The 12,414-nt window shown below is 50.1% G+C and overlaps 1 protein-coding gene across 2 annotated transcripts in view; it reads right to left on the bottom strand.

Moving 5' to 3' along the window:
- Positions 1–12,414, bottom strand: part of Zbtb7c (zinc finger and BTB domain containing 7C) — a 324,679-nt gene that overhangs the window by 125,032 nt on the left and 187,233 nt on the right. For both annotated transcript variants that reach the window (XM_031366061.1, XM_031366062.1), the window contains exon 3: positions 9,621–9,682. The gene's annotated coding sequence lies outside the window, so the exon portion shown is untranslated. The remainder of the gene's footprint in view (positions 1–9,620; positions 9,683–12,414) is intronic.

Raw genomic sequence — 12,414 nt, 5'->3', positions numbered from 1 at the left:
CCCCCCCCCCCCCCCCATCTCCCCAAACAGTGCCACCAACTGGAGGCCAATGGCTCAGACACCTGAGCCTGTGCAGGCCATTCATTTCTCGTTCAAACCACCACGTATGTGACTTTATATGTATCTATGTGTATCTATATCTATGTTGACTATGAGCATATGCATACATACACATGCTCACATAGGTATGAAAGGCATGTGAATATATATCCATGCATACATTTCTTCCAGAGAGCAAAGACAAGCCCAGCAACATGGAATACACTAAATGCTCTGATGTTAGCATTTAATATCATCGCCCAAGACAAGGAGCCCTATGTCCTTAGAAGAAAATTAACCCCTGGGCTGTGGTGGGGCAAGTGGAAGATGGGCCCAGAACCTCGTTTTAGGCCTGCTTGAGGCCTACACTGCAGGTATCCAAGTAGGGAAGTGAGCCGCAAAGAGATGAGAATGGAAAAAGAGCTCAGGTTGATTTTGTTAAGAGTCTAAAGGGTCTAATGCCAGGGTTTCGCTGTCAGCGTATTTAAAACAGTATGGCTTGGAATAAAAGTTCCCTAGTGTAATACAATCCCTGGTGCACAAGGCAACATATTTACATTAACTCAACTCAGGGTACATGTTATTTCTTCTAAGAAGATGGCTTCCAGAGACAGGTTACCTTAAAGGCCCCAGGAAGGCTCTTGCCTGGTCTCAGTCTTACAGAGAGTGTAGAGTCGCTTGGGCTATTAGCCACCTCTGGTCCTGGTTATGGGAGTCTGAGGGAGACTCTGGCAATGCAGTTAGTGTAAGGGTCATTTAGACTCTTAGGCATCTCTGATTCAGGTTGTGGGACTTGGGGAGCCCCTGGCTGGAAGGGCCATTTAGATCACTAGCCACCTCCAGTCCTGGCTGTAGGAGCTTGATGTGGCCTGGCCCAACGGATAATGCAGACCACCAAGTTGTTAATCACCTGTAATTCCCAGCTTTCTGGACAAACAGGCCGTTCCCTTTGAAAGAACAATCCTGAGTGATTAATATTCCCAGAGAGCTGTGGGTGCAAGAGCTTTCCTGTTCCCAATACCTGCTCATGGCAGGATGCTGGTGCAGCAGCAATCTATGGGAGGCGGCTTGAAAGGCCCCTAGTCATTAAATCCGAAACAGTGTAAACACCGAAAGAATTGAGAACAGAAATAACAAACCCTTAGGAAAACAGGGGTCTCTGTGAGTCATACAGCCTATAGAAAGGTAAATAATTCCAGGCTGACCAGCTGATCTGGAGGCAGGGTGAGGTTAGATAAGACATCATTGTGCAGCCATCATGTTCAGGACTGGATGAGAAGCGAGCTGTGAATGATGGTATGTCTCAGGAAGGTACCTCAGCTAACCCTTAAGACACTCCCCACAGACTGCTGCCTCATTCTGGGAGAAAGCAAAACTGTGTCACAGAGTAGCTAGACCAGGAATCGGAATCAACCTCAGCAGGGAAGCGGGCCAACAAGTCCCTCTACATGTGACTCTCCAAGAGGGACGGACCAAGAGGGCACTTGCTGGGAGGCAGTGACAAGAGGATTGAGAGTTCCAGGCCAGCCTGGGCTACATGGAAAGACACTATCTCAAAACAAACACACCAACAAAATCACCCCCAAAGATGTGTGCTGGGCAGGATTCTGACCCAAAGCACAACCTGGATCTAATCACCGTGGAACATTAAATTAAATGGGGGAATTTCATCTATTAAAATGGGGGCATCATAGTCTTCAAAGATGTCAATGTCATGATAAACAAAGAGAGGCTATAGAGGTGTTTTAGCTTAAAGGATACGACGGGTAACTCCGCCCTCTGAGAAACGCAGCAATGGTGAAGTGAGCGTTGGGTTGGGCAAGCATGCACATGGACATGGGCTGTGGTTATGTCAGGGGATGGGCCTTCCATCACAAACGCGTGCTGGACTGTGCAGGGATATGAAGGACCATGGCATGTCCACCTTGCCTTCCTGTGGTCTGGAAACTATGCATGCTTGCACACCCGAGTGTGTGCGTGTGTAAACGGTGGTAGACGGCATACAGACAACACAGTAAACATCTGAGATATGAGGGTACAAGGGGATTGTTTTTATTCTTGCCCACTCTTCTGTAAATTGAAATTATTTCTAAGTGAAGAAATATAAATGTATGTCCCAAGCCTAGTTAGACAAGCCCGCATCTAGATGCAGACTGTCCTTTCCTATAGGACAGTGCTAGAGAGCCAGGCTAGTCTGACTGGACATGTAGCCCCGAGAAAATGGACACTCTTGGGGTCTCTGCCCTCCTTCTGTGGGGGCTGATACCCATTTATGGACACTTGGGCAATTTAAAAGCCATCATACCTACAAGCGCTGAGCTCAGGCCAGGCCAGAGGAAGGCGGGCCCCACTGCCATTTTTCCTTTGGCTGTGCAGGTATTTATCAGTCATGGCTGAGCATTGCCTATCTTTCCCAGAAAGAAGCTGTTGGGATCCCAGAACAAGGACCTGCTCAGGACTGGCCTTTGGCTGGCTTCCACCTGGCAAAGTGCCATGGTAGGGCTGTGGGCCTCTGCCAAGACTTGGGAACGCAGGCCCTTGCACTCTGGCCTTGACCTATACTGGTTCCCACTGGCAACATGCCTTTCTGTGGGTTTGACCTGCTTCCAGGCTTCCATGGACTCTGTGGGCCCCTGCAAGGGCATTTGAATCCTCACTATGGGCTCCTTCATGGAAGGATCCAGTGAGGCCCTCCAACTTAGGGTCATTTTGACTCCACTGTTTCTCTCCTGAGAGCCTTTGCACCGGCACCATTGCTCCAAGTAGGTTTGTTTGCTTTCCCGCCTCTCTTATGGGGCCTAGAATTCTCCTGGAGGCCTTTAAATTGGTCCTCCGGCCAAGCACATCCCGATGAGGCCTCTGGGTATAGTGCCTTCCTTGGCCCGTCATTTTAGGGCCGGGCTCTTTTCCTTTTGTCTTCAATCTTACTTGTCACCCTCCTCAAGTAGACACTTTGCCCCAAAAGCTATAACACAGTCATGGGTTTCCTATTCAGCAACGAGGAAGAAAGGAGTGGGGACCAGAGGGATGGTGGGCAGAGCTCAGGATGTTGAAAACCTATCTCGCTTTTCTCAGACTGGCTGTGTCCTTGGACCAGACACCCCAGCCCAGGAAAGGAGGCCCTTCCTCATACACTCCCTGGCTCTCCTGGCGGTAGGGCTTCTCCCTGCTCACCTCTTCTGTCCCAGGAGAGACAGCATCCCATGTTAACAACTCCTGGTGTCTGCAATGGGTCTCACGAATCCCTCCATACCTTGCACTGGTCTCTGACCTCACCTTCTTTCACAGGGCTGACTCTAAGCCTGCCACAAGCTTCTCCATACACCCGTGGATGTGTGGCTTTCCTTGGGAACATGTGGGTACCTGCGCAGCAGCCTAGGTGAGGGGGATCCACCTGGAAGACAGGTGTGTGCTGCCCGACAATTGCCAGGGCTGCCTCCCCAGGCCTCCCTCGGAGGAGCGTGGCTTCCCAACTTCATCTTTTTGTGACTTGTATGTTCACCAAGAAGCAATACAAGGGAGGAATTAAAGGGGGTGAAGTTGGTAGAGGGATACCTTTCTTCTGGGCTAAACCCTTTGTTGGGAATGCTTTAGGAACCTGACTCAAGGAGGCTGAGTGAACATGTGGCTGAGCATGTTCTTCAAAATTGGTTCCTAGAGACACTTATTATTCATTCTATTAAAATCAGGATATTAACTAATGCCTGCCATGTCCTTAGAGCGGGCCTGGCAACTTCTCTGATGCGTTGTCTGCTTGAAAGCAGAGGAGCAGAGGATTGCTTCTTTGATGCAATCCCTCTGTCAAGTTCCTTCTGTCTCCTGCCCTGTGGCAGAGACACTGTCAGCTCCAGGACAAAGCAGTGGAGCTAACGGCAATGCCTCCTTGCCTCCCTGCCCCCGTGCCAGGCCTCACAGGGGCCTCTATTCTGCTTGCTACATGCGAGGGAACAGACAGGACAAGCCCTTCCAGTCCCGGGAGGGTGAACCCCATATTTGAGGCAGTGATTTGGAGATAAGTAGATGGATGAAGACCAGAAACCTTGCTTAGAAATCAGGATCACTAAACAGCATTCTGGTTCTCCTTTGTAGCCCCATCTCTGGAAGGAACGGCATAATACAAATAAACTCTGGTCCAGGGGGAAAGAATCAGTGCTTGACATCTGAGTCCTGGCATCCGAAGGTGATAGGGTGATTGTGAGGCCCTGGCCAGTGAAGTGCTTTGCTGGTCCTGTGGAGGGATGGGTGGCTTCTAGCTGACGAGGGTTCCTTGAGTGAGGGGAGGCTGAACAGGGCTTGTGCCAGGTGGCCCGGGTCACAGACTTAGACACATGCATGGCAGGGAATTTTACAGTGAGTTGAAGAGTTCTCAAGGGGGTGTGGTAGTTGCTGGAGGCGGGATTCCCAGGGTTGGGCTGGTGGGCCCGGGATTGATTCTCAGGGGAGGTTGGATGGACAGGTGGGGGACAGTGAAGATAGGAAAGCATAGCAAGAAATGACAGGGCAGAGATCAGGGCGGCAGGAGCAGGGTGAAGGTCAGGGAAAGGTCAGAGGTCATGCTGGAAGGATGCTGACTATAAGCCAGGGTACTTCTCCCTTTGTCTCCCTCAGCAACCTCAAGTCTTATTAATCTCCCAAGACCGGTCTTGTTGATCAATGTTGATTTCTCCCACACACCTGTTCCTGTTTCAGATGAAAATGGATTATGAAATCATTCCGTTCGGCTGGTGATTCCCATGGCAATCAGACATGCTCGCTGACAGGCCAGCACTTCTCCTGAAGAAAAGCTTCTGCTGACAGCAGTGTCACTTACACCTGGCTGGGAGGGAGGAGCATGAAGGGACACAGGGTGGGGCTGGAGGAGGGTGTCCTTTCCCAGGAGGCCCAGGCAGGTAGCGCAGCCCCAAGGGCCTTGTGGTTTGACAGGGAAGGCGTCTCTGCAGGGAGATGGGGGTTGGGTCAGATGGTGGGTAGGCCAGTGGTTAGCAAACCACTATACACAGCTGAGAACAGTCTGGAGAGGCTGTATCCAAGCTGCCCGCACCCACAGCTAGGCATCTTGACTACGCATCACTCAACCCCCCAACCCACGGCAGAGACTACTTCTGTGGCCTCGAGGAACGCCACAGACACGGGACTGTTCTGTGATAAGATTAAGGTGCAGGGTTTGATGAAAGCCGGAGTGGTTTCAAATCACTTCATCCTGATAGTTTAAGTCTTAAAAGGCTTCAAGCAGAGGATGACTCAGCTTCATTCAGATCCCAGTCTCCTCCCTTGGTGACCTGGGGCAAGTTACGGAAGCCTTTCTGTGCCCTGGCCATTAAAGGCAGGAACTTCTCAGGGACACAGTTGCGCAGATCAAGTACCGTTAGAACAGAACTGGTACAAAGAAAGCCCTTAAAAGTCAGGTGCTGTGGTCCTACAGTCACTTTTATATTGTCTTAGGGGAGGGTACTGAGGCCAGGCTGTGTGGCCAACTGGTCTAGTCAGGCTGGCCTTATTCTCTGATGTCAAGGAATCTTCTTGCGATGCAAGAGTGTATGGGCTGAACAGTGTGAGAAACACATCCTTGATAGCATCCACATTTGACACCCACAGGGCTGGCCCTGGGACTGGTAGAGCTTCTTCAGCTAGTAGAGCAGAAAGGTAGAGGGGAGCAGCCAGGAGCATGGGCCATACATAAACATTGCCTTGCCTTTTTCTCCTGATGTCCCCCTTGGTGCTACCCTCTTTTGGACCAGAAGCCTGCAGCCCAAGCAATCAGAGCTGACCAGTATCAGTGGGAGATGAGATCGGCGCTCTCCTTAGGATGTCTGTCAGTGTGCTACGTGTGACGGATCCATTTAATAGCCTAGGTGAGGCCTAATCTACCTTCTCAGGTTGTCATCCCTTACTCTAGCTGCAGCTCTTGGAGCTTAGTGTAGGCCACAGGGCTTTGGGATGCTCCCATTCTGAAAGCATAAGAATGTCTGTCTACCTTGCTGGCTGGCTCCCCCCAGTTGCCATGCACATGAGTGCTGTCTGAAGGGCACAGCCACCATAGAACATTGCTCAGGCCTTTCTGGGCTCCACACCACTTCTCTGTTTCCTATAATGGCATCTGCCGTCAATAGCATTGTCTCTCCGTGCCACAGATACTGAGCCATGCAAAGCAGGTCAGGAGCCACCGTGGGCTCTGTACTGCAGAACCCACCAGCCCGAGGCAGTGACAGGCCATTACTCTGTGTCCTGCAAGCTGCAGTGATAAGGTAACTCCACCAATTTGATCCTTTATCTTGTCGCAGGTTGTGGGAAGATATTATTTCAATCTAGATAATGATTCAATTTCTTGGACGGAAATGAGATTTTTTTTTTCAAGTCTTCAAGGGGGTGCCACCAAAATCCCTCTTGGGGCTGGAGAAGGCCATGCTCAAGTTAGAGGATTTCTTATAATTTAGAAAATATACCGACTGGGGAGATGCAGGAATAGATGGAGAGCAAGAAAGAAATACACAGGCTGGGCCAATAAGACTACAAAGTAACCACACTTTGGATATTCATGAGCATTAACCCAAACCCATAAGACCTAATTCAGAAGATAGGTATGCAGAGTGAGCCATGGCCTGCGATCTAGGAAGGTACAGAATAAGGGTCCAGAAACTAGCCCTGCTGTGAAAGGGCCATCCAGGTCTTCCATTCTAGCCTATCACATGAGGCAGATCTCCTGGGCCATTTTGCTGACAGATGGCCTCAATACCATTACAGTGCTTCCTACCACAGGGAAGGAAAGGTGCCCATCCCATCCCTGACCAACTGTGCCTCCGAACTGAAGTGAGATCACCTCATCCGAGGAAGTCACAAAGTGCTGACAACGCAGATCATCTCTGTGCACTCTGGAAGCATCAGGAAGCCATTAAAGAAGATGCAAACGGTGTCAATACCTCAATGGTTTGCCCTAAATAACGAGTTTAGAGAAATACTACTGTTATTTTAAAGGCCTGGGAATTCCAAGAGCTGCAGTACAGTATTGTCAAACTGTGTGATTTGCTTTAAACAACTACTGCAATTAGAGAGTGATTGTCAGATCAGTTGTAGAGACAGAAGAAATCCTAAGGAGTTTGGAACATCTACAATGGGTGTGCATTTGGACCACCGCACAGAGGGCGGACCAGAGGTTTTCTCTCCAAAGAGAAGGCTCCTTTCAGCTCTGCCCCTTCTGGAATAGCCCCAACCCACTGACTCCAAGTCACAAGAAGGTGCTATTTTTCAATATGGTGTTTGAGTAACCACGCTTGGGCATCCACTTGATGCTATTGTTGGTGTGAAAAGCAACACACAAGTTGGATGTCTTTAGGGGAATAGAGGCTTGGAGCTAGGGGTTGGGAGGGCTCTTTTTACTGGAGACCTTCTGGTACTTTCCAATTAAACACCACGAGACTATGGCCAATCAGGAATAGAAATGAAGTTGATAAAAGCTCACATTGTTCAGGACAGATAGACACCCCAGTTAGAGCCCTATTTGAACCCTGATCCTATCCCCATATGCTTTGGAAACACAAAGGTAGTTGCGGTCAAGATGACTGGCAGCTCAGGTGGCTATGACCCGTGGCTATCTTTACAACAGAGATGCTAAGTAAAAAAGGGAATGCCGTGGGTGCCAGGCCCAGGGCCTCTTCACCTACCAGCACATGCAGTCACATGCCGTCACAGCTGCTGAGTGTACAGTGTGTGGCTTTTGCCAGGGACAGTCTCTAGACTCAGGCGGTCCGTGGAAGTGGCAATACTCTAGGAATGGCTGAGGAAGAGGAATGAGGCGAAAAAGTCCCACGCCTTGCCTCCAACACGCATCACTGCAGCGCTGTATGTGGAACGGAGGGAGACTTGCCCTGGCATATGTACCTGCTGGCAGCCTGGCTCCCGTGTCACATGCACCTTATACTATCTCAGGCTCTGCTCTCAGGACACTCCAACAGGTCTTTCACCATTGTCACCTCTCATGCTGACAGAGTAGCCCCTGGTATTAGATGTGCACATGGCCATCTGCTTTAGGGGGTGGGAGTACAGCCACCATCCTCCTTTGTCAGAAACCGTTTATCCGATGCATTGCCTATGAGATCCAGAAACACAACACACTAGGCTCAGAACCAGAATCCAAACAATGGGACCAGGGGACCATGTGATCAGCATTACTCTTTCTCCCCCAGCACGGCCTGCTTCTTAATCAGAGGGATATCCAGTCTTCTGCGGCAGAAGGTTGGAGAGAACATCTTAGAAGCACCATATACCGGCTCAGTGAACCTGAGCAGATAGACATTTTAGTCAGTTTAAGCCTCAGTTTCTCTAGTTCTAGGAGAGGAATACCTGGTGACCTTGTGAACTCTCATGAGGCAAGACTGTCAACTGTGTAGATACAGCTAGTGCCCTGTAAACGATGCTTATTAGAATTGGTATTTCAAAGTAGCCAGCCCCTCCTGCTAGCTTGCATTCGTTAATTGCATAGATTTCAGTTGTCCCTACGCCGGGGCAGCAGTGGCTCTTCAGGAGAACAAGCAGGATCTTGGTGTGTCCCCAGTGTTGAGTTCATGGATGTTAGTGGTCTTTAGTTGCTGCTGTCCGCAGAGGACTCAGTGTGTGTTTGAGGGGCATGGTCTGAGACCCGGGGAAGATCCCAAACATGGGTTTCCTGTGTCTATCTAGTGTATATGTGCTGACCTCATGGTCAACCTCGCAGTCGTCTGCACACGATGGAGTAGCAGACAAACTGGGCGGAATTTACTTTTATTTACACAGGTGAGGGATACTTTACGGCATGCTGGCTCTTTGTATTTAGACCCTTCATTGAGCCACTCTGGGCCCTTAGCACCTTGCCCAGCCTTACCAACCTCTCCTCCACCCACCAGACCCATGCCTGTGCCCTTCACACAGGCCTTAGTGTGTTCCGGAGGAAGGCCTCTGCTCTACTCCCCCAATTCCCCTGGGGCCCAGATCAAGTCTGTCCCTCCCCAGAGGGCACTTCCCTGGCCACTCCTACCATTGGTGTCTCTCTCCATGCCATGAGAACCAGAGTAGGTCCATGTGCCCTTCTAGAAGGTTCTTTGTCTCACACACCTCTTCCCACACTGGCAGGAGTAGTTTGACTCACTGCTCTGGGTTGAGCATGCTGTCCTGTGGTGTGTGAGAGAATTGTGCTGATAGAGACAACCTAAGAGCAAACTTAGAACACCATAGACACGGCCTCTCCGTATCTCCAGGGTAGTCTTTTACTGCCCACTTACAGATCCACAGCCAAGGAGTTCTGTCTGGGACACACCCACGGGTGTCCTCTAGCTAGCGGGCAGAGCAGGGTTCAGGGCCAAGGAGTTCTGTCTGGGACGCACCCACGGGTGTCCTCTAGCTAGCGGGCAGACCAGGGTTCAGGGCATCCTCCTTCAACACGATGTCCTATGTGCTTGGGACCAGCCCTGTCCAGTGACAGGGACCTTCCAGAAGAAGGCTCCAAAGCCAATTCCACACACTCACACAGTTCCTGCCCTTAGCAAGAAAACTGCCCATTTCCCAGAAGCATTGTCAAACCACAAAACTCAACAAGCAAAATTCCTACTCACAAGCAGCGACTCCTTAGGCTTCAATTTTAGGCCACCAGTCTTTCTGCAAACCTGCTCATTTCCTGCAAAGAGAGGGACAGGCAGAGAGAAGCACATTAGCATCTGCTCTGGGTATCTTTCAAGCTTTCCTGGCTGGCCTCCGGCTCCACACCTTCTCCACGCGCACGTTCCTTCCTGCAGCACTCCCCTCCCCTCCCTGAGAACACCATGTTCTGTTGGGTGGGCGCCCCCACCCCTGCAGGCCTGTGGGCTCTGCCCACGCCGCCTCCTCCCGCTCCCGGCGCCCTGCCAGTCTCAGATTGACCACTGCCTCCAATTCCCTGAAGGCACTGGGCTTCTTCCCACTCCAGAGCCAGCGAGGCCTCCACTTCTGTAGCATGGGGTTGCCTAGCAACGGTGCGCGCGGGCTCAGAAGGCCCTCCTAAATTGGACCTCACAGCACAGGGCATCTCCTTGTACAGCTGCCTGCATCTTAACAATCCGCCTCTGAATAATAACACAATGGTAATTGCATTCACGGACCCCAAACTACATTTAAATAATGTTCAAGAGCTGACACAAACCAACAAAGGCCAGAAAATGCACCGGGGAGGTTGACTGCGAGGCCATGCTGGGACGCTCCGCTGTGGGAGGGAGTTGACACCAAAGACTTGAGTTAATGACAATGTCGCCCTGAACTGTGAATTCTCCTGCTTCTGCCTGAGCATGTCACCGCTGTAATGTGTTGTAATGTAAGTTTGAGCAATTAACGCGAGGAGGTAGGGATGCCTCAAGACAGGGTGCCCTCTAGGTCTGCTGACTTCGACCTTAATTTTGGGGAAACAGGAGAGGGAAGATTTCACAGGAAAGAAAGCTTAAAAGTAAATTTCTTTGGCTTTGGCTTTCCCAAATGTGGCTAAATACCACCTTCCTTCTTTTCTTCTTTCCTTCCTTCCTTCCTTCCTTCCTTCCTTCCTTCCTTCCTTCCTTCCTCTCTCCCTCTAGCCCCTGGTTAGCTTAGAACTCACTATGCAGGCTAGGCTGACCTCAAACTCAGTGGAGCACCTCCTGCCTTTGCCTCTGAGGTGCTAAGACCATACCCTGCCAAGCTTTAGAAAGAAAGGGAAGAACTTAGTAAACCAGAGAAGGAGGCGCATACCACACAACTGATGTATTTCAGGATGGAAAGTGAAGGCCCTTATAAAGTCACAGCTTCAGGGCAGGCTGACCATGTCCATGCCTCAAGCCCCACAAGGCATTCATACCTGTGCAGCCATGTTCATAACAGACTCATTCCCAATAGGCAAAGGTAGGAGCAGCCCAAGTGAATAAGAAAACATGGTAGGTACAGTCACACAATGGAATATCATTCACTCTTCAAAAAGAAAGAAATTCTGATATATCTATGTTGGGCATGACCCTCAAGGCCATAGTAAGTAAAAGGAGCCAGTCACAGAAAGACCATGTCCACGTTTTCCCCCTTACTTGAGAAGTCCGGGGGGGGGGGTAGTTACATCTGTAGAGACAGAAAGTATAGGGTAAGAGCTGGGGATGGAGGTGGGGTGCTGGAGTCTTATGATCACAGATGGAGAAGAGTAGAGAACTCTGAAATGAGTGCTGGGAATGACTACACAGCACTATGACAAACTTAATGCCATGGATCAACACTCTGAAAAGCGGTTAAATGATAAATATTATATACATATACATATACATACACACATATGTGTGTATATATACATACATATATATATATATATATATATATATATATCTTCAGTTTTTAAAAATCCATTTGTAATACTGGTGTAAGGCTCACTAGGCTCTTCAAGACTCGAGTCCATCTTCATCTTGGAATTCAGAGTGGCCCATGTCACTCTTGAGCTTGAACAGGGTAGTTGTCCCCAGGACTAAAGCCACATTGCTCAGGGCAACTGACAAGCACGGGCCTGTGCCATATGGCTGCACACAGGGCCTACATGCTGAGAGGCAAGGTTTCTTCTTCACATCTGCTTACAGCATCTGCTTTGCTCTGGGGACAGTGCCATCCCATCCCAGTCTTCTACCTGCTCCCACCTGTCACACAGGCTCCAGTGCATTTCCCCTGTGCCTACCCTCTGGGCCTTAGCCGACCATTCTGGGCTCCCATCAAACCCCACATCCCTCAGGAGTCTCCCAGATTCCAGACCTCTTCCAATGTTGCTCTTTGAAAATACTGCAGCCTGCATTAACCGGATTAGCCTTGCTTTGCATTCCAGTCTGAGTGGTGGCGCCCCTCCCAGTGAAGCCCTGGACAAAGGACAAGAACCTGTGCCTGCCTCAGCTCCACACCCCATTCCAAGAGTGTCTGGGATCCTTTGCCTCCTCTTCAGGGAACACCTGGCATGAAGCAGGTCTGCGGGCTGTGCTGCGAAACCCTGGACCCTGGACTCAGGACTTCAGGTAGAACCCGCCAGCGGCTGCTCCCAGTTGCCAGCAGTGGGGTATTTACAGGCCTGATTAATTTGGAAGGGTCATTATAGCTAATGGCTTCTGCAAGCAAGAATGAATAAACAGCATAGGTAATTTTTTTTTTAGTGTCCTAGATTTTTTTTTCTTGGAATGTGCTTTAAGTCTTAAAACAATGTTACAAGAAAAGGAAGAAATGAGGAGGAGGAAGAAGAGGAAGAGGAGGAGGAGGGGGAGGAGGAAGAGGAAGGGGAGGAAGAAGAAAAGGAAGAGGGGGAGAAAGAGGAAGAGGAGGAGGAGGAGGAGGAAGAAGAAGAAAAGAAGGAAGAGGGGGAGGGAGAGGAAGAGGAGGAGGAGGAGGAAGAAG

The sequence above is a fragment of the Mastomys coucha genome, unplaced genomic scaffold (genome assembly GCF_008632895.1).
Source record: "Mastomys coucha isolate ucsf_1 unplaced genomic scaffold, UCSF_Mcou_1 pScaffold13, whole genome shotgun sequence".
Taxonomy (NCBI): Eukaryota; Metazoa; Chordata; class Mammalia; order Rodentia; family Muridae; genus Mastomys; species Mastomys coucha.
This window is presented reverse-complemented; position numbering and strand designations above follow the sequence as displayed.